Source organism: Rhopalosiphum maidis, chromosome 1 (assembly GCF_003676215.2).
Source record: "Rhopalosiphum maidis isolate BTI-1 chromosome 1, ASM367621v3, whole genome shotgun sequence".
Lineage (NCBI taxonomy): Eukaryota > Metazoa > Arthropoda > Insecta > Hemiptera > Aphididae > Rhopalosiphum > Rhopalosiphum maidis.
Genome location: NC_040877.1, coordinates 41,124,396 through 41,148,641, shown reverse-complemented (window position 1 = coordinate 41,148,641; position 24,246 = coordinate 41,124,396). Strand labels below are relative to the sequence as shown.

Here is a 24,246-nt window from a genome sequence, read left to right as displayed (position 1 = left end):
AACCGATGGTATTATATAAGTTTATTATATCATCAGTATAATATAACTATATCGCACAATCCAACTGTAAGTTTTTACATAAGTATACAACACAAAATATACATTTAAATTCCTACTTTGTAATATAATTTATTATCATACAGCATCGCTTTAAAGTAAAAAAGAAAACTTTAAAACTGAAAGAATTGTGATCATATTTTGTAGTCTAATTCATAGTAATTATTTATCTAATTTCTTTTTCCAACTCAACTAATATTTCATCCAAAGTTTTAAATATTTATTTTTGTATTGCTATCCTGGTAAATGCATTGAGATGGTTTTATATAAACATGAACACACAGTAGCACAATTTAAAATTTAAATATCTACTTAATGAACAGTTGACCATCATTAGTAAGAATTATTTAAAGTACATAGTAGTTTGTACAAAATTAAAATTATCTACTAAACTTTTACTCATTAAATCTGAACAAGAAATATTTAATTTTCTCATGGTATTTCTTAAATAGTTTTCAATATTTTAAAACAAGAAAACATATCCGTTTAGGTTTAACCATTGACATAAGAAATGTGTAAAGTATTTTCAACAACTAATATAATATGTTGGGAAATATATCAGTGTTACAAAGTTAAATAGTATCTACCTTTTCCAGTATTTGGGAAAGTTTTTAGCCTTGAACATTTTGCTTTCCATAAATGCAACGCTCATTTTACATTATACCTAGACTACGTCTTTCTGTTTTTAGTGAATAATAAATTGTGTTTCCTTCTGTTTTACTAAATACTATGCCAATGTAATATATAGTTTATTTTAATTCGTCTAATCGAATACAATAAATATTAAATTATGTCTAAATAATATTATGTTAATAAATGCAAATAAAAATAATCTAATAATTAAAAAAAGGTCATAGGCGCTCCGTCTCCTATTTTCCCCTACTGACAGATGAGTTTTAATATTTTCATCCGGGTTTATAATATTAATATTTAACTACGGTTAATGGCTGGACCTGTTACAGTACCCCAACCATAACATTGCAGTTATACATGCTTATTAAGTAATTATACAAACATTATGTATCGTTTATTTTTAGTAAATATTAGTGGTTTAAACAAAATAAAATGTTATCGTATAGCACTTTTACATTTATCTATAAACGCCATAAAATAACATTGCATCTTATACTGGCATTTGTTTACTTGACATTCGACAATAATATACTGTAGTCTGTATAGATAGGTACATTATAAAAATACACAACAACAAAGAACTATTATAACACACCACCGGAATTACTGTTCAATGTTATATTATTTTGTCGGTTTTTTCAAATAAATATAATAACATTAAATAGTAATTGGTATTATTTCTCATAAATGTTTTATTATTTTGTGCATTTTTTTACATGCATACGAAAAAAATAAGAAAAGTATGTAAAACGTAATTTATCTATACAATTCACGGTTTAAACATATAAACATAGTTTAGCATAATTCAGCGGTAAACAACAATTTAAGAACACATTATATTATTATGGTAAATTATACGGCAAAGTAGTAGGGAAAGTGAAATGCATCGGTAAATTAGCGTCCCGCGTAACCTGTTTCCCGCGTTTGCTCACCATATGGGTCATCTGTATTGTAGAGACACTATCTCTTCAGCAGTCGACAAAAAAAAAAAAAAAATAATAATAATAATCATAAAAAGTAACATCTCGTACGTAATGTAAATTGATAATAATTATTAAATCTCTGCAGTATTGAGCAACGTGCGTGCGGGCCTGCAAGTGTCGGCGGGACCGCGTCTGAAAGATCGATGACGAGTAGGTGAGTGGGGGTGTGCGTAATGCGAAAATGATGCAAACCGCTTGCAGTGATGAATGCGCTTATATTGGCTGACGTATAAAAAAAAGTTCACATGCGCTTGAGAACTTTTCCACGTAACATATTACACGAAAAAATAATACTGTGCACGTTCCTTATTTTGTAACTCATGACGTTGTGATTTTCCTACTTTTTTTCTGTTTTCTTTTGATAAATTACGTCAGGTACTACGTACGTTTGATTTCGATAGTAAACATTATTTGTCATTTATAATGTATACACTAGAAATATAGAATTTTTGAGATATTCAACATGGTATTCTTATTTATTTATTTATCTTTTTTTTTCATAACTGTGTTAATAATTGCGGTTTATTTGAGTAATATATAGTTACGCTTTGATCATTACAGATAACTAATAAAACAATCAAAATTAAATTATTGTAAAAATATAACGTCCGTGTGAAGTTAAGTGATGCAATCATAGAAATGTTGATTTTTTTGTCATTGTTTCCTTATATTATAGAATAAAATGTGATAATAATTATTTAAATAATGCATCATGTCGGGAATTGTGCAACATTGCAACTGTGCGTTGAAAATAGTAGGTAGGTACAGTGACCGTTGATTCATTTATCAAGTCAGATATTATTGCCCATTGCATTCAATATATTTATACAACAATAATAAAAATCTTATATCTATTATGACTATCAATGTATAATCCAATATCCCCTTATATGAATATAAGTAATTACATAATAAATAATGGTGTTTCAAAATGTAATCAAGTTAATTATTATAAACTCAATTTGCATAGCTTCGCATATTATAACATAAGCATCTAGTATGTAATATAAATAAAATTTAAAATATTCGTAATTGCATTTATAAATTATTAGTGCATGATAGATTGTGTAACGTGATTTTTAATTAGTTAATAAGATTTATATGATATTAACCTTTCTAAAAAATAAAAGCGATAGCAAGAACTGTGAATTATACCTTTGGACGTAATTATGTCAAGCAATCGTGTTTAATGGTTAGATACTATAGTTGTTATGTTGTTATGTATAATTTTAAGGTCGGTAGTTTTTTTGTTTGAGTATTCTGTCATATTATGTTCTTTATAAGTATCTCAAAATAAATGAATCTGTACAATTGGTTTTACAAAATTATGATTAACTGTCAGTATATGGTAATACATGCGTATAACGTGTAATTAATTATAGTTATAATATAGGCATAATATTATATTATGTATTATAATATGTAATATGTTGCTATATTAGTTATTGTGATAAATACCAATATTTCAATATATTATTTGAAAAACTATACATACATAAATGTGTTGACATTTTAATCATTTGAGTTTTATATTGTAATTTAAATTGTTTTTTTTTTTTTTTTGGAAAAGTATCTATAGTATACAGATATAACTTAAAAGTTAGGTAAATATAAAGTTTGATAGCAAAGGTCCCAATTTTAATGTATAAGTAAAAGTTTAGGAAAAACGAGAAAAATCACTCAACCCGTAAATTTAAAAGTTTGATCATTTACAGAAACTCTATAAGAGTGTATGTCCATAGAATGTTAAATAATAAATATATGGACAAACGTAGAATACAAAAGAAACATAAATACTAAACAGGAAGCATAGCATTTGGATATTTATTTACATATGTAGTGTTGGCTTATAAAAAATAAAAATCAATCACGGATAATGATATTTAAAATGTTTAATGGGAAATCTGAAACGATAGAGTAATCGAACTGTACCGAGAGAACAATTATTATAAAATATCATGTTTATTAAAAAAAAAAGGATCGTGTGAAATTACATGGTAATAAATAAAAACGTAACCGAGATAATCGCAGAGTAATTTAGAAAGAAAATAAATAAAATAATGCTGTATTAATAATAACTGAAAGATTAATAAATGTATCGGATACCTTCACTAAAGTGACAGTATTGGTACATTAATTTCGTTATTTTTAAAAAAAAAAAAAAAAAATAAAAGAATAATTATTACGTACTTCAAACAAGCAAACAGAACGAGAGTTTGAAAACGATTTAGCATTATTATTTATTATAACTGTTTTCTACAAATCACAATTTATCTCATAAATAAAAATGTTTTTTTTTTTATATATATATATATATTTAAATTTAGTCTTGGCATTTGAACTTATATTTGTCTTAAATTAAATTACATTAAGTTAAAAACACTGAGTTCGGATAGGTATAAGTCACTACTTATTTGCTGATTTGTTTATCAGGTCCATAAATATATGATAATACTAGATTTATATGTCGTGAGATAGAAAGAAGTTATAACTTCAGTTTCTGTATTTATATAATGTATATAAGCTATTAGATTGTGAAAAAAATATAGGTTTAACTTATTTACACGTTTACAATATGCCAAGAATAATGTATAAACTAAAAACATTTTTTTGTCTATTCATTTTCACCGAAACTAATCATTGTCACATTAATTTGGTATGGTATATATTTTTTTAACTTTATGATTTCGGTGATTCAGACAAAAATAAATACTCCAGGATTTTAATTTAAAAATGAGCATACTAGCTTAATTGAAAAATTTGTTGTACCCATCGTCCAATTAGAGTTTGTGTGGAATTATTTCGCAACTTTTTCATTATACTCCGTACCAACTGCAACTTACACCCTTCCGCTGTATAATTGTAATTATAACATTACACATAATTACAATGAAAATAACTCATGTACATTTTTTTGAAACATTCCTTCATTTTCAATTCAGAGGTAAAAGTAGAATTAAAAAACTTTCTGCAATAAATTCAATAATTAATTTTAATTTGTCTCTTTTTTTCAAAAACTTTTTTATCTGTTAAAATAGCAAGAGAATTTTGTGTTTACAACGTTTACTTTTTTTTTTTTGTAGTCATTCCGTTTAGTCGGGTTGAAATAAATGGACATTTTTATAAACCACGATAAATGATTATAATTAATGTTAACCGTTGTGCAGTTTATAATGAATTGTCTTTCATCTATTATTCACGATTCTGATCATTTCATACGAAAATTATTTACACAAATTCAATGTAATAGTGAGTAAAAATTATAATTATTATCTATTAATAATCTATTAATTTTATTAAGTAAGGAATGGATGGTTGTTTCGTTTCATTTCGTTTAGTAAATGTCAAATTTTAATTTCTACTCAACAGTATGGTTTTTTTTTAAATTCGATGTAATATTATATACCTAGATAATAACATTTTATGTAAGCAGTATAAATTAGATTCTTTATTGTAAAAACAATTAAATAAATATTATTTTTAATATATATATAAGATACTAATTTACAGTACATTTTTCAATAATATATATTTTTTTTTAACTAATAAACAAAAATATAATTTAGCATTTTTAATTTGTGATATAGGAGATATTCGTTAATTATATACTTACACATTTTGATTCAATTGACAATTATTTTTTTTTTGGCATTGTTCCAAGCTTGGTTACTATTCAGTATTTCATAAAGGTTAATAGTTAAATGTATATATGCAAATACGTGCAAGTAATGATCATCATTCATCATTAATCATTATTCATTAGAATATAATTTATATGGCGTATAAGTTACATAGTATAATTATGATAGTTTTATAAGCCAAACTGCATCACCTATATTACCTATGTGGCTATACGTCTTTATATCACTGTATATTATTTTTTATTTTAATATTATGACACAAGTTCAGCGTAGTCTCTGTCAATTTTTCTTCAATCGATGTTGAACGTTAACTTAATCAATAATATTCATCTGTTATATTGTATTGTAATGTTATATTTAGCTAGAACTATCAAATTACCATTTTTAAACATCTTATACTATTAATTTTTAAATATATTAAATATAGCATTATTACATAAATCTTCGAATCAAATTAATTATGATATTATGCAGTACCGGATCTACAAATTATGTAACCCGGGGCACAACATAATATTAATACCCCTAAAAGTCAACAATAAAAAATGCATACGTCCTAAAGTGTGTCAAAATACGGATTATTATAGGCGATTTAATTAATCTCCAATGATTTTCTTCTAATTTTATTTCATTTTGTTACTATATCAATTCCTTTACCTTCACAAATTGATATTTCAAGCATTTTCTATGAACAAAAATACTTTTTATGAATATTAGAATTTTCATTGTCATTTGAATTTAATAACAATTTGCATGGTACCCAAAATAATGCATTTTTCTATTTGAAGTAGCTAAGCCAAGTTCGACGACATTGATTTTCATTAACAAGACTTTTGAAAAACCAAGAAACATTAACAGATCGCCCTTTTTTCAGATTTAGTAAGATCCAATTTTTCAATATAATTCATTCTCATTCTAACAATATGAGTTCTTTGATAAACTATTATTTTTTCAAGCCATGTATCACAATATTTGAAATCTAAAGTTTCATTTTCACTTAATTTCAATGACATAAATTCGGACACATTTAGATTTTGATCTTTGTTATGATCATAATTAATGTTAATCTCCTCAACAATTACCTCAGAACTAAATTTCTCAGTATTCTCATCCTCGTCCCATTCTCTTAATTTTCTATAAAATATTAGATATTTATATTTCAATATAATATAATAAAATATTATTAATATTAATTCACAAAATTTTCCGAAAACTATTATTTTAGAAATTATACCTGTTTCAAATTTGCGGTTAGGTATTAAATTCTAAAATAGTATGTATTATAATATCGATAGTAATAAATAATAATAATATTAAAACATGTCGTTAATTATTATAATACTATACAGACCTAATAGTTATAATATAGAATAATAATTATAAATAATTTCTAACCTGTGGTACATTGTGTATTAGTATTACCCAACCAATTATGAAAATACGCCAAAGTTAGCTTATTTTCTTTTTTTTTCAAGAGCTTTTTTCCGGAACTCACAACCAGATAATTTTTTGACAAATGTCTTTTTTTAATCATTGCCAGAATGACTATATTGAATTAAAACTATTTAATTTGAAATACTTGTGTAATTCAAAACAAAAGATTCAATTTGTTTAAAAAAAAAAATTAAAATGTAATAAAAGTGATATCATAATATTATTATGATAAGAAAATAATAATTTAATGATTTTTGTAACTATAAATTCTCCTTTTATGGTTTATTAAAATAAATATAACTTTGTAATAAGCTGCCAATAACAATAGCTGCCAATAAGAATAATAGTAAGTTCTTAGTTATTATTTTTAAAAAAATGTTGAAAACATTTATCAAATAATTTCCTTGATATAATAAGGATTTTGACGTACAAAAGTTTTATGACCATACTTGGAATATCATCCTAACAAAACTGGTAGTGGTAGTGTTTTTTTAATGTTGGTTATTACACTAAGTATTTTCTTTGTAATTTTTAAAAACTTAATTTTAATTGAAAAATTAATACTAACAAATCGGCTTTTTAATGAACATTGTCCATAAGCGATTTTAAAAGTCTGTAAAGGGTGACAGAGTTTTGAAACCGTACGAGAAAAAATGTATAAGTTATCAAACAAAAAAAATCGCAGTCAGTCTGGGTTAAGCGAAACATTTAATTTGTGTAATGCGTTTTTTCTTTACTATCAAAACATAAAGTCTTGTTTTAAGATTTTCAATATTCATTGCCACCATTAAATCGTTTGTAACTGACTGCTGGGAAAGAAGATCTATTTACTATAGTACTATATTAGCACTCGTAAATAAAGTATATAATACATATATACATTCGATGCATTAAGGATCTATGACTGTACGATCATTTTATACTTGAGTTGTTCTTTTATTTTTTTCCGCTTCAAAAAACCCATCCATGTATCTTTCGTGTACAACGTATTTTTTTCTATTATTTCCACCCCCGCCGTTTTCCTCCACGGTTTGATAAAACTGTACAGCCATGAGAGTTCACTGAACGAATTATTAATTGTCATTGCGAACGATTAGTCGTTTACATTTCCTTCTCCCAAAAATAAATTTCAAGTTTAATGTATAGCCTACATATAGATAAATAGGCTGCAACAAAGTATTTTACTATTTTCTGGTTTGTGGATTTTGTCAATTCTTTTACGCGTATAACGTTGTAATTGGTTGTCATGGTTCTGGTTTATGATATACATATATATATATATACATTTACTTAGTTCTACGACTATATGAATTTCCTTAAATCAAAAACCAAATTTATACATGTAACATAAAAGTTAAAATATTTTTCTAGAACTCTAGAAAGAGTGTGGGTTGTATAAGACTAAAAAAATAATGTTCAACTTTAATAAGACTATATTTGTTAGTTAATATTGTTATTTTAATTACACAAAATTAAAGAAAAAAAAAACTATATTAAAGTATGTCAATACTTTCAAATATAATTTAAATAACGGTTTTATGAGCTTATAGCAACCTAGTTGTGTTGTGCGTAATCGATTCGTTTCATAAAAAAATATAATTATGTTTATTCGCATAAACTATTAAGTACAAGCCAAAAATCAATAAAACAATTTAACAGAGTCAACGATTGAAATTAATTTATTCTTAACGATAGTTATTTATTATTATTATTTGTTGTTTTTATTTTTTATTTTTTTGAAAAACACTAAAAAATATTTTCTCATTAATATTGTTTTTCTGTTTTTGTTTTATCAAGAAACTATTACAGCCGCAATTGTAAACAGTTTCTTAACCATTCACTTACATTTACGTAAATTGTGTTTCCAATTGAATATTAAGATGCTTATTTTAATTTGATTTAACAAAGTTAAAGGTTAAAGGTGATGTTTTAGATTTTCAAAAAAATATGATTTTAATTTTTAATTATATAATGAGTTTTAATACTGAGTGTAATTATTTAGCTTTATTTTTATCTTTTATATATATATATTAAATACTTATAATTAAATTGAAAATATAATACATCAATGTTTCGCTCATATCTAAAGAAAAAACCGAAAATAATTCAACTAGGATTCTATTAAAAAAAAAACCTACCCAGTTTGTTTTGTCTAATAAATTTAGAAGTCAAACACTTAATTATAAATATACTATTAAAATAGATACCATTATGGTATAAGCTATATTAGAGTTTCTTATTTAAATTGTATTGGTATAAAGAAGACTCGACAATTTATTTTTCTTAAATGATATTTTTGCCACGTGTATTAAATAAAATGACACTTGAAATAAAAAATCTATTTGTTTATCGGATAATACACTACACTAACTATCAATAATTGTGTCAAATCAAAATTTCAATAAGATGATAAACGTGAAAACTCGATTAATTTAATTTTAATAATGTGATCTTTATAAATTTTATATTATAATTTCTTGTAATAAGAATGCTTTCAATGTACAAAAAACATAACAATATAATTATATTCCTATAGTACTTTTATTTTCATATTTAACTAATAATAACACAATTGTAGATGTGATAATTAATATGGTATTGTAATCTTTTTTTATGAGTTTCTATAATAGACATTTTATAAATTATAACTTACAACCATACTTTCCATTCAAATTCATGTCTAGTTATTTACCACAATGATCATGATAATTGTGTTAATAACTATTGGACAAATGCTAGTAAAATATTAAAAAACAGTATAATAAATAATATTAAATACCTAGTAATTAATGTGACAATATTTTTTAAAAATTATGTATTATTATGTATAACAGCAGTCTAATATTAAACAAATACTAATAAATAATAATTAATTTAACTATATTATAAGGTTATTTATACTATAATAGTATATACATTATTCAATAGTTGTATATTTGTAATAAAAACGTGCAATTTATATAGATTGTAGGTACATTAAATATATTATTATACAAACTCGTGTACCTATATTATAGTATAATTAAAAAGTATAGTATAATATGAACTTTGTTAACATAGGATCACTATTAAATTACTTTTTGGTAAATCTGTGACGTAGAACCCTTCAAGTCTATATATAATGCAAACAATTACGGAGCCCGAACAATATATTTTTATTGGGCCCTAAAAATTATAATGCCTAGGTACGTCCCGTTTTAAATTTTGAAAAAACAAAATAATTAATGTAAATTATATCAATATTGTTAAATTAAGTTTAAAATTATCTTATAATGTGTTGTGTACACAGCAGTAGCATATTCGATCTATTATTGAAATTCATGCCTTTTTTTTATGTGTATCGTATTTTATAATTGTATAAGATATTGTTAGAATCGAATTAATATTAAATTAAATTAAAAGTCTACGAGACAGTTTACAAAAACTTAAGAACTTGACTAATGATAGACTAAATAGGGAAGAAACATTTTATATCATAGTTATAAAATCATAAAATTTTAACCACCCTCTTTCACTCATTGATGGAACTTAAGATACACTATTGATAACTATGACACATGTGGAGTTTATATATGTAATTCTCGTGTAATATTGTTTTTGCTTATTATATTTTAAAATAACGTCATAAGAATTTTTTTCAAATTTCAGTTATAAGTATTGAGTTAGTTTTAGTAGGTTTTAAGATATCTAGATTATAGGTATGTACAAGAATACTCAGAATTATCAAAATTTGTCATATGTTTATTTTCAGTTTAATTGTCCGAAATACGGGGCTAAAATTGTACGTCTCAAAATAACACATAATATGCCGTAACCCCGGGGGACTCTGAGTCGGAAGGCTGTAACCGAATAATATTAAAGCCAAACATATTATAATATGCATATTGTCTATAGTATTCCCCGGCGCTAGGTAGGCTGTCATTCAATTATGGTGTGTGGATATATGTTGACTGGTCTCTGGAATTATTTCACGTTCGAATTCTTCACGCAACTACATAAACATAATATATATTGCAGCATACTAAACTCAAGATATTGTTTTCAATGTCAGTTATGGTCCAAGTATTTGCTCGCACATATTATACTAAATATGTTGTCATCTCAGCATAGTAAATATCTATTCTTGTTATTAAAAATTATCTAAATATCATCTGATAAAAATCCGAGAGACATTTGAGATTGAATTTAGCCAAAATATTGTATGCAGTAGATCAGCGGTTCCCAGTCTTTTTTTTCCTTGGTGCTTTTTTAAACCAAATTTAGCCACGGTGCCCTGCTGTAAATTTCATGAAAGACAGAACAAAAAAATACTCATTGATAACGATAAATTATTTAATATGAGCCGTAGACCGCGGTGCCCCTATAGTGCACCGAGGTGCACAGTTTAGGAACCACCGCAGAAGATAATAGGTGAGGATTCTGGATTAGTTGTCTAAAAAGATTATCTGGTATATTTCCTGTTAAAGTGTAAAAGTACCATAAATGGATCAAATCTCATTCATTTTTACTTTTCAAACATACGGACTGTGTAGGTGGTCTTAGAAATAGAGAGAAATTAAGTAAAAATTTGCAATAATAATTATGATAGCTCTTTTAATAGAAAATTCACCAACTAGAGTATAATTCGAATTTAACTTATCAAATCTATATTGAATAAGTTAAAATGCAGTGAGGTGGTTTCTACAAACTGTCATTTTTCCCTGTTGAAGATAACGTATTTAACGAGGAATTTATAATTAGAATATAGAAGAATTTTTAGTTTAAATAGTAGGCTTTACAAAACGTCCTATAACAATTTAATCTCACTGTCAATACGTTGACTAATTTACTTATTGTATAATTATATATACAGATTGTAAATGTCTTTAATAAATAAAAATAATGACGGGAAAACTGGAATACTTGGAAAATACTAGTATTTAATAAAATCAATCATGTTGTTTGTCATAATTTTAGTAAGAATAATCGTAAAGATTTAAAATGTTTCATCATTACGTATATTATTTTTTCTCTATAAATACAATTAAATTTCCAAAATCTTAAAAATAAATTTTAGCTATTTATAACATAATATATATATATATATATATATAATTATTAACATTTTTTTTAATATTCTCATCAATTTATGGTATTTCAGCATTAATTAAGTTATATATAGAATTTTTTTGATAAAAAATAGATGAAATTATCATATTAATTAAGACAATACTAAAGAATAATATAAATATAATAGTGTAACATAAACTATCCTTGAAAATATTTGCTCATTCACCCGTCTTATTCACTCAGAATTATTTTTCATACAAATAATGCGATTTATCCTTCAACTCAAATTTAACACATTCATTATAACAGTGACCTACTCAATTAAGAGGTATACTCAAAAGCAACCACATAGCTGAGCAACTTCCCAATTTTTTTCTACAAAAACAAACATAAAAAATAGAATTGGCATTAAAAATTCAAGCCTCCGTTATATAACATTTAATATGATGAAAAACAACGATAAATAATAAGCAATTACATTAATTATAAATGTATACTTTTTTTTACATTTAAGTCGTAGAATGACAATAAACATTACGTAGTAATTCGTTGAATTCAAAATATTATTTAACAGACGTGATGAAAACAAAATTAAAACTACAGTGTGGTAAGTCTTGCCGGTAAAGTATAACAAAAACAAGTAATCAAAACGCAGAAATCACGTACTTATATTTGATTCTATTTGATTATATACGCAAACATTCTTATACAGAAGTACAGACTACTGAACATCCACATTTCGGTTTCAAGATTTTTCTTTTTGACCATTCATATCGCTCACTAAGTGAATAGTTAATAAATTATAATTATTTTCCGTTTTATGTAAACAAAATTGAAAATTGTCAATAAACATTGAAAAATAAACTGAATAATTTCAACATTTCTTATGTATTATTACAACCAGTTTTTTTGCTGGTTAATATACACAAATAATTTATTACTTTCTTTTTATTACTCTATAAATTAAATTTAAAATAAGTTGAGAAAATATTAATACTATATATTATAATGATTTATGAATATCCATTACCCATAAACATTTAGTAAAAATCATTCACATATCACATTATATTATACTATATTATTTTGGTATTAAACAAAATATTGAATTCTACAAATGGAATATTATAAATTTTTGTTTTAAAAAATTGCTCTTCCTAATTTAAGTGCATAGAAATCATTAAATCAATACATGTCAGTGATCATTCTGAAACCATAATATGCAAACGATAGTTTTATTGTTGATAATCTCTAATAGTTATATACTATATATAATCTGGTTATATTAAGCCTAAATGTATTTAAATTCACATTATTTTATGTAACGATTTGATTAAATTCACATTCGATGGACATAATATGTAAAAAAAAAAGTAGGCTAAATTATGTAGGTATAATGTATTATTAAAAATGTATCTTTGCCTTAGGACTAAAAGTAAAAATATTTGCCAACATAATACTGTGAATAATGTGTGTATATAAGTGTATATAAATATATGCTTGTATGACTGTATACCATTCACATTCTTGAATTTGATTGTCTTATTACAATAACGTCCACTTCCACGTTCATCGTAATACTATAAATACGATAAATTATCATAAAATAGCTTTTTATAGTTGTTTATTACGATTTACGTGATTCGAATCACGTAGTTTTACAGTTTACCTACTTTGGTACGCCCCTGGTCATTTTTTTTTCAATTCAAGTCTTGTTGTCTAAGAAAAAGTCTGATAGAATACACGTCATAAATAAGTCACTGGAACAGATTAAAAAAAAAATTGCTTTCATTTGATCACCCCGTTAAACAGGTTGTATATTATTGAGTTTAAATTAAAATGTATAGTATAATCAATTTATATATATTCTAATGATTCTTCCTATCAGCATAGGTTACACTAGTATACTACGATATTTTTAGGACTTGGCTTTTTAAAATAAATGTTTTATTTATTTTAAATATTTGATTGTCCGCTCTTATCTAAAATACAAAAAATATATATAATTAATAATTATATCGCAGGTATGTGAATTTGATGTTAGACCAAAAATAAACTTTATTATGTTTAATAATTAGGTATAAAGTTCATAATTTAAAATTGATAAATCTTGATAAATAAACAGTCATTGAATTCACCAATACAAAAGAATTGAGAAATTAAGATTAAGTATTGATTATAAAAAATAAATTAAATTTTACTGTTAAAAAAACGAATTGTTCCAATCAATCATACTTTGTGAGTAAAAATGCAATCATTATCCATAATTGATTATGTTTAGTTTTATTTATATTGTAAATTACATTTTCAATTAAAATTATTATTACTACTGATCTACCGATATAATACGAGTGATGATTACTGGTGACAAAAATACAAAATCAAATCATTTACATTTAATGATACCTATTTATGAATTTTGTATGAGGTATATAGTCATCTTTATACACTTCAATCATAATTTAATCATTGAGTATTTTCTTTTACTTAACACTGTGTACATCTAATATTTTATTTTTTATAATAATGTCTAACACAGTAATTCAAATTCTAAAAGTAAACCTTTTTAATAAAATGCTATTTATAATAAATGAACCTTTTATATAATATATGCTTATTATCAATTATAATAAGCTAGTATGTAAGCACGTATATAATAATAAACAATTTACAATAATTTTAAGAAATCAAAAAATTAAAATATTTTAGGTGTAATAATAAAAATAGATTTGATGTTAGAAAATAGAAATAATAAAATTTAAAATTTTAAGCATTGTAGCATTAAAGCTAAGCATTGTAATAGCTAGGTTGGTGTTTTATGAAAGAGATTTCGGGATATAAAACTAGAATGTTAAAATGTTATGTTTTCGTTATTTTATTATACGGAATGGAAGATTGAATGAAATTTTACTATAAGACAACGGAAATTAGAAATTTTTAATTAGGGTTTATAAAAATACATAAAAAAATGTATAAATTCACCATGTAAAGAATAAATAAATCGCCGAAAGGAAGACAAAATAAACAATTTATGTGGTATATGACTCATCGTTTAAAAATAAAGTTGTATGTACATCTACGTAGCACGTATAACACTCGTAACATATAAAATGATGTGTTAGGTTATTCATAGCATATATAGTATACATATTTTACATCCAAAAAATGTATTTCAAAAATCGACTTTTTTATCTATTCGTTTACTATATTATGTAGAGTGATTCACCAAGCATTCTCACTTCCTCTTTTTTCTTCAATTATGCAGATATTCAAAATCTTATTTTTTAAATTTCTACACTTGTTTAAAGACCATATTTTCAAATTGTTAAGAATATTTGTACTAATTAAGGAATGTTCTGTTGATAAATAAACTACTTTAATTCAAATTAAAATCCCGCTTTCCTACTGTACATTATTTAATTAATAATTTTTACATCAAAATCACCAAAAAAATTCTCGTCTTAAAAATAGAAAATTAAATCCATAAGTAATACAAAAAAATTCAAGAATTTTATAATATGGTTTTTGAATAAGTAGGTACATTTAACAACTTAAAAATCAGAATTTGAATAAATCCATTTTTAAAGGAAAAATTAAGATTGATCATGATGAAACCTAAATTTTTCTTAAGTATTTAATAACTATTAATGAACTAAATTATTGATTAAAAACTTAAAAGTAAATTACCTACATCAAAATTCGTTAAAATTGTCAAATATTGTTACATTTTAATATTTTAAAGAAACTTTGGTTAATAATATTATATAATGATTAATTGGGTTGATCTTACTATATACTAAAAAACATCTAATTTTATCTTGTTACGATCGAGTGACCTACACGTGACCAGCTGCATCATAGCGTGCAGATACCTGCCAGCGCTATACAGTAAATATATTGTAGATAATGTATAATATAATATTATGTTAAGTGAACTTTCGCCGATTTGTTGCAATATAATTTACGCATATACGTATATTAATATACCTACGGGTTAATATAATATGGCTGTGCATTTAGCATATTACTAGAATAGCTGGTAGTAAATAAATACATAATATCAATTAAAAAAATCAATGACGTAACAGTATATGATGGTCGTAATTTATAATCACGTGGGGATATTGCAACAGCATCTATTTTAAATGCATTTTTTTATTCCGCTGCAGGTCTATCGCTGTAGCGTCTGCGTCACCGAGGGGAAAAATCCATCTGGACCAAGTCTCCGGGGGACGAATCCGTATATCGTTTCATTTCTTATAGACGGTAACAATATTATTATTATATTAAACAAGGTATCATCTTTTGCAGCGTCGTTCTCAAACTTCGTTAAAACAAACGGTGACGGACAAAATATGTTCGTCAAGACCATGCGATACTATACGAAAATATCTACACAGCTACCATTGATGAACGTGCCGGAAAAATACAAATGTCGCAAAATATTCAATGTACATTATATAGTATGTTTGCGATCGATGTATAATAAATTAAATTATGGATGGTCTGTGACTATATATATACTATGTATATGTTATGTCGTACTATATTTGCACACTACCGAAATGTACAATATAAATATATAGTTATGATTTTATTATATAAAACATGCGTATAATTGTAAAAAAGTGATGTTCATCATTTTGCGTTACAAAATTGATTGTGAATGAATAAAATGTGGTTACTTCGAGCAAGTTCGCTGAATATGGTTTAAAGTTCCAATACTCCAGCTGGTGTAAATTTTATAAATTCAAATTTAACAATCGTTTCCGCATGAGTGTAACACACAGTATAAGTATTTGTTATACATAACAATAAATAATAAATATTTTGCATGTAATACTGTAATCGATCATGTATACATTTTCCGTAATTTAAATTCCTATTGCGATGACTAGAAATATTTACCGTTATGTTTAATATAGTTAATAATACAGTTTGTCAATTATATTATTATTATTATTATTATTATATACACCAGTCGATATTGAAAAATATTACTGTAGATATAATACTCAAAGCTTAAAATAAGAAATAACTATCATAATATAATTGAAAATAAATTTCACGAACTAATTTTACAAAGGCAACTTCTATTTACAATCCAATACATAGGTATAACAATAAATAACGAGCCGATATATTATTATATAAATATAGGTATAAATCAATTGTTGTTTGAGTTTTTGAAAGCTGTTTTCATGACAATTCGAACTTTTTTGAATTTTTCTAAACTTTGTCAATTAATATGAATAATAGTGTCAAGAGAAATATTTCTAAGTAAAGTATAAATATAATTTTATAAAAGTGGCTTGGTGTGGTGCAATCGTACACTCAACTGCGGAAACGCAATGGAAAACTGTGCAGTACTAATAAGCATTGAGAACGTATCTTCTCACTACCTAATGAGTAATGCAAATATTACTATATACATTCAATGTTCCTATAATACTAAATACTAATATATATATACCTATTTATACATTGTACTCATATATTATATTTAAAGGTAATAGTAATAAAAATTATTCTTAGCTTGTATAAGTTATTATTATATTAAACATCGATAACTTAAAGAAATAAGAATGTATGAATTAATTTATCTGCGGAAAATGAAATGAATATAAAATTGATGTTTAATAGACCATATAATAATTTAAAGATAATTTTAAATTCTTATATAGTGCCGGGGTTTTGTAAAAAAAAAAAAAATGTGTAATTTAGTAATTGTTTACAGATCTTCAACAATTTCTGTTCAAGAAATTACATTTTTTAAAGACAATCTCTGTTTATATATTTATAATATACATTGCTACGCATGTGATGCGTGTTACATTTTAAGTTATACAGCCATAAAAAGCGTTAATCGAAATAAAAAAACCACTTCATTGTAAAACTCATATCAGCCTTGCATTGATCAAAATCTATGAAATCCGCATTATTTCCGAAAGCAATCAATTTTACATTAAATCAAACTTTAAACGAGTATGAAAAAAAAATTGTGTAAGGTGTTTTTTTTTTTTTTATTTACCATAGTTTGAATAAAATCGTTCAATAATCAATTTTAGGTTTTTTAAAATTGATAAGAAAAAATAACTGATTGACATAATAATATCTAATATAAAACATTTATATGAAATGCATATTATAATAAATATAGGCGTTAACCTATAAACATTATTTTAATAGTCTTGTGGCTGTTTAATTGTTGTTCTCTGGATTATATTGAATTTATATTTTATTAAAAATAAAGTTGATTCTTAAATATCATAATGGACATAATGTGGTCTAGTTTTTTATACGTTCTTGATAATGGCTAATAGGTAATTAACGACTGTACAATTCTAACAATGATCTTTCTAAGCTTTTCTAATCTGCAGTGTACTATTGCCGACGTATACAGATGGGCTTTACACATGAAACCATTGCAGCAGTAAAGTTTTTTTTTTCAACCAGTAAAAAACGAAAAAAAACATTGTGAAACCAAAGGTACATTTCTCTCCTCACTCAGAATCTAAAAATAAATAGATTAAAAAAAAAAACATTTATAAAAACCTATATATTTTTCATCTGCCTTTTACCCTGTGGCATAAAACAATATTAAAACGAAAACAAATATATATATATTATATATATTATAATATAGATGTAGTATAATATTAGCTATTGCTCAGTTATAAAAATACACACAAATAAAAATCGAATCTACAGTTGGAATATTAGTAATAATTTGTTTTGAATAATTAATATTTTATTGTTTTATTATTTCTACGTATAGTTAATACGCTTAAAAACATTTAATTGCATCGATCATTGACGATATTGTGATAATGGCGAATAAAATGATAATAGTTTTATTTTTTGATGGATAATGGTATATAACTACTAATGCTCCGACAACTACCTTATGGTGTACAATACAATTTCCTATAATTATATAATATTTTTATTTGTAGCATTGATTATACTAAATAATATTTATTTACAAAATTACTTTTAAATATGAATATGTATTTTAACTGACATACGGTTTAGTATAATATACATACAATGTCACACATACGTTTATCATTATTATTATCATGAAATCGAATAAATAAGAAAATAAATTTTTCATGTTAAGTTTTTAAAATTTTCAACTTTTTTTTAGAATTTTTTATTTTTATTTTGTAATTTATAGTATATGGACCAATTACAGAATTATTACCTACTAAAATTTTTGAAAATATTCTTGTTATATAGTTTTTAATCAAAATAAAACAACATAATATTTTGTATCTTTGTATTTTTTAAGTTTTTTTTTTTTTTTTGAATGACAACATACATTTTTAATTTCATATTCTGAAGCAGAATATTTTTCGTTGTATTTCGATACATAAAAATTGAAATTCGTTAGAGAAGCTTATGAATTATAAGTACTTAAAGACTAAAGTTTATATCTGTGGTGTGGAGAGGTACGGGGATATCCCGAAAATGTTGTTTACTACTCCACTCATCTAAACTTTAAAAACTTTTAACTCATAAGCTATTCATCCAAATTTTGATTTATATGTATCGAAATACTCCGCAAAATATTCTGCTTCAGAATATGAAATTAAAAAAATGAAAAATTTAAAAAATATATTGTTTTATTTTGACAATAAATTATATAAAAACAATATTTTCAAAAATGTTAATAGATTTTGAAATAATGAGTGTTCGATGATAGAATTACCTAAAATTAGGCGATAGTGCATTATTTTATTTTACTCGTTGTACACCATTTTATACATTCAAACAGTGGCGTAAACTGGATGGTGCAAATGCAGCACTTGCACCACCACGTTTAAAATGCGGTGGTGCAAAGGTATTTTTTTGCACCACCAGAAAAAATCATTGAAATATATAATAATATATAAACGGGTACAAAATTGTAATTTTTGTGCATGTATTATGCAATAGGTATTAAATTATTATTTTATCTATATTCTAAAATAGTAAAATCAAAAATATGGCAATAATTCAGTACCTGACAAATTAAAATCAAAGATAGAATACATAAAACAAAATGACATTCAAAAAGATTTTCCATTAATTACAGAGACATTAAAAATATTCCGAACAATACCTACTAATACAATAGGTTGCGAAAGATCTTGTTTAAAGAGGTTAAAAATTTACCTTAGAACGATTATGGGTCAAGAAAGGCTTAGTAGTTTAGCTACTTTGCAGCTCGAAAAAAAGAATAATATTAATTTGGACCAAGTAATTGATGAATTCGATTCGGGATCTGTGGAGAGGACGTCGTCTCGACTTAAAATAAATAAAAAAAATGTTTGACTGTTTTTTTTATTAATATTATAATAATAAAGGTTTTACTGTTAAAATAATTCAAAATATATTTATTATTTAAAGAAATATACCATGGAAAAAAATATTATAGTTTATAGGGAAGGATTTTACTTAGGAAGTTGGATTATTGGTGAGTTGGAAATAATTATAAATTGACAATATGACACTGTACCACCAGAAATTGGACCCAATTTACGCCACTGCATTCAAATGTTAACCATTCATGGTTTGTAACCAAAAAAATGACACAATAAAACGTACTAATTTTTAACCACCCCAGAATAGTTATAATATATTTTATACTGCTTATTTAGCGATGTTGATAAATGTATCGATTGTATTGTATTGTTGGGCGCAAACAATTATTTTAAAATTATTTAATTTAATTTAGTGCAATCTAGGTTTTAACTATATAAGTGCAAAACGCTTCCCATTCCCCACTATTGGGTCAGTCCACTAAATCTAGAAATATTAGACCTAGAACATCGCAGTAATCTAGATTACCTATGGGAATAAAAACTTATCATTATTCGATCTATGTAAGTTCACAAGTTAAAGCATTATTAATATTATTGTACAGAAGTTTGATAATCGTATAAAAAATGATTCTTTCTTTCTATGTTTAAATTCTTTAATATTAAACTTTAAATAGTATTTCTATAAACTTCTATTACACTTATACCATAATTTATTTATAATTTTATTTATATTTTTGAGAATAATATTTAATTTATTGAACTTAATACACTGTGGTACTTATACCTATTACCTATCTTGAAAAAATTACAATATATGTGATAATAGAACTAGGTAAATATTTTGATAATAACTTAACAATGTATTGTTAAAGTATCATTAATATGTATAAAATCGGCTACTTGAGGCTATATTATTTATTATGTTTTACAAAAAAAAATTGTTGACTTTTATTTATTTCTATAATAACATATGCATATTGTCTCATAGAATTTCAAATTTACAAAATATAGCCACCAATTTAGAACAAAAGGCAATTAAAATAATCTCAAACTATAAAACCACCATCTTGAATGAAAACAACAAAATATAATTAAGTGATCGAGATCAATTTTATTCAACAAAAATAGACGAATAATTGTATATTAACAATTAACTTTTTATTATAATAATATATATAATAAATCGTTTTCGAATAAAGTAGTCTGTAGTTAACATCAGTGTCAGTCATTTTTCAATTGTTGAATAATATAAAAAATATCCTAACTAAAATTTAAGTTTATTTCCACATTTTAATAACAATAATCAATAACAATTTTGCTACACAGTGTTCTATATAAACACATTTTACTATTAAAATTTGAATAACAAATACTTTACTTAGATTAATGTATTACACTTAAAATTATTGTTTAATCTGTTCTTGTAATATGATTTAAAAATATTCGTTAAATTATTCTTTAACGTTAATGAAAAATTCTATTAATATTATCAAAAATAATTTATTTGTATTCAAACATTTCAAACTGTTGTTCTTATTTATTTTTAATTTACAAAAAATAAATACTTTTTATTTAAATATATAAATATTTTATGTATAATATATTTTTTTTTAATAATCTAAAAGTTTATTGTTAACATAATATTTATTTTTACAACTTGGTATTTTGTATAGCAAATGGCTTGATTAAATTACAACATTGGGATTTATATTCAATATTACTGCGAATATAATTGTTATATAATATATTAATAAGGAGTATGAACAACGAGAATTATCAGTATCTCCATGTTAACAACTTAATCAGTGGATTAATATCACTTAGTTAAATTAATTAAACAAATAGTTTATATCACGACAAATACAGTTAACTAGTTAAGATGAAATTATACTTTTTTTTTAAATTGGTTAAGTGGAAAGGACTAATTTGATTAATTATTAAGTGACAGTACAAACATTTTACTGAAAAACTGCTTTCGAGAAAAAAATGAATGATGCATCTAATTCTTTTTTACAAGTTATTAATTAATTCTCCGTAAATATTATCTAAGGAACTATTATATCTCAATAAATATTTTTTTAGTATTTAGTGATCAAATTATAACAGAAAAACAGGAATATTATACGTTATATGACAATAATAGATTTTAAAGTATTTATGTATACTTTAAATATAACTAATTATTATTATTTTTAGTTTTACATTTTTTCTAGCTTTATATTACATAACACTGTTTTCATAATTTATTTTATTTTATTTTTTAATTTTAAAATAGAAAAACTTTAAATTATTTTAAAGGAACGATGCTGATAACTAAGAAGTATAATATATTAATAAAGTTATTGAAAATTATATTGATTTATAGCATATTATTATTTTAAAATGTTATTATATAATTTTAGCAAATATAGATATATTAAAAAATAATGTACGCATTAAAATAATTAAATAATTTTTATGTTTGAAGTTTTTTTATATTTCAAAAACTAAGCCATTCCACACGAATATTTTTTATGCTAAAATTATGCTGATTGCACAATATTTTATAGGTATTTAATAATGTCTACTAAGAATACTAAAAAATTTAAAACCAAATTGTTTTTACAGTCTTCATTATAATATCGATACATAATATTATGTTTATTATTTGAATAATAAATAACAAAAGAAAAACCATAATTACATAGTAAAATAAAACGATATATAATCATATAATATACACTTACTATAAAAAATAAAAAATATCAGCTATACTGTGATGCTTATCGTATTATGGAGGTGGTTATTAAAAATAGACAATTATTACTATTATGATTAATTCAGGGTATGTACAAACCTTTTCTGCGGTTATCCGGTAGTCAGACGAACGGTGTTAAATGTACACGCGTGTACGCCGTTTGCGTGCCGTTGGCGTATAAGGCGGCGGCGGATCAAAAGCCTGTTGCGTACAACGCCGTGTGTGCGGACGACGACGACGACGACGACGACGATGACAACTCAAAGGCGTACGGGTGCAAGTTGCGGCACTAACGTGCGCGTGTGGCGCCGAAGAGCGAAAATATTATGGAATATGCTTTTGGGACGGAAAAAAAGATCGACTCGATCGCGGATATCGGACCGACGACGGTCGCGTGTAGGTATACAACGACGAGATGATGTGCCGGAAGTGGATCTAATATAATATTATTATAACTAATATATACTATAGTCAGCCGTGATATTTTTTTAAACGTCGTGTGCGGCTCGACAACCCGTGACAACACGTTATATACACAATTTCCGCGCTAGTCCCGCCCCCGCAATCTTTTACACCCTCCGATCAGCACGCGCGCCCGCGCGAACGCTACCCCCCACGCCAAACGAAACACTCCCCCGCGACCAATATATATATATTTACTTACAGTAGTCATATGTACTTGCAGTGAACTTGCAGTTCTAAACTTTAAAGTGTCTACCCGAAAAGCATGTGTGTGTGTCTGTCACTTGTCGGTCGGTCGCCAAATTCTGCTGCCAACTGTTTCTTATCACCTCAATACTTACCTTCTATACTGTACCAGTAAGAGTGATGTTCCCAGCCCTGGATCCGCCCTCCGAGACTATATTTATTTCGGGCAAACATCATTTGTACCAAAAGTCAAAGAGGAAAATAAAAATAAAATTTGATAATTATATAAAAAAAGGTAAATCAATAATATTGCACCGATCCATTTCAAAATCAAAATTTTTTAAGTATTAATAACAAATGTTCATGCTCGGAAAAGTTGTAATAGATAGATATGTTTTACTTGTTATATCAGATAATCATTTTTGTACAATTTTTAATGGGACGCCTATAATATTGTTGGATGCGTACCTACACTCTACTCTAACTTGATTCAATAATATAATCAATATAGGAATATTAGGAATAACAAGACGGTGTTAATAAATGTATTGTTAATACCTCTACAGTATTCATGTTATTATGATCATTATTAATCACAATGGTCAAAAATTTGCTGTGATAATATTTATTGATGAGGTTAAAAAATGTAAACCTGACTAATCTTACGAGTGATTTATCTTACGATAAATTCAAGTATCCAGATATATTGCAATAACAACTAAATAGTCTAAAATAATAGTTTAACCTTTATGAAT

The 24,246-nt window shown here is 24.9% G+C and overlaps 1 protein-coding gene across 2 annotated transcripts in view; it reads right to left on the bottom strand.

Moving 5' to 3' along the window:
* The window catches only part of LOC113548778 (prothoracicostatic peptides), a 31,357-nt gene extending 8,031 nt beyond the window's left edge, over nucleotides 1-23,326 (bottom strand). For both annotated transcript variants that reach the window (XR_003404901.1, XM_026949838.1), the window contains exon 1: nucleotides 22,943-23,326. The gene's annotated coding sequence lies outside the window, so the exon portion shown is untranslated. The remainder of the gene's footprint in view (nucleotides 1-22,942) is intronic.
* Between the last annotated feature and the right edge of the window lie 920 nt (nucleotides 23,327-24,246).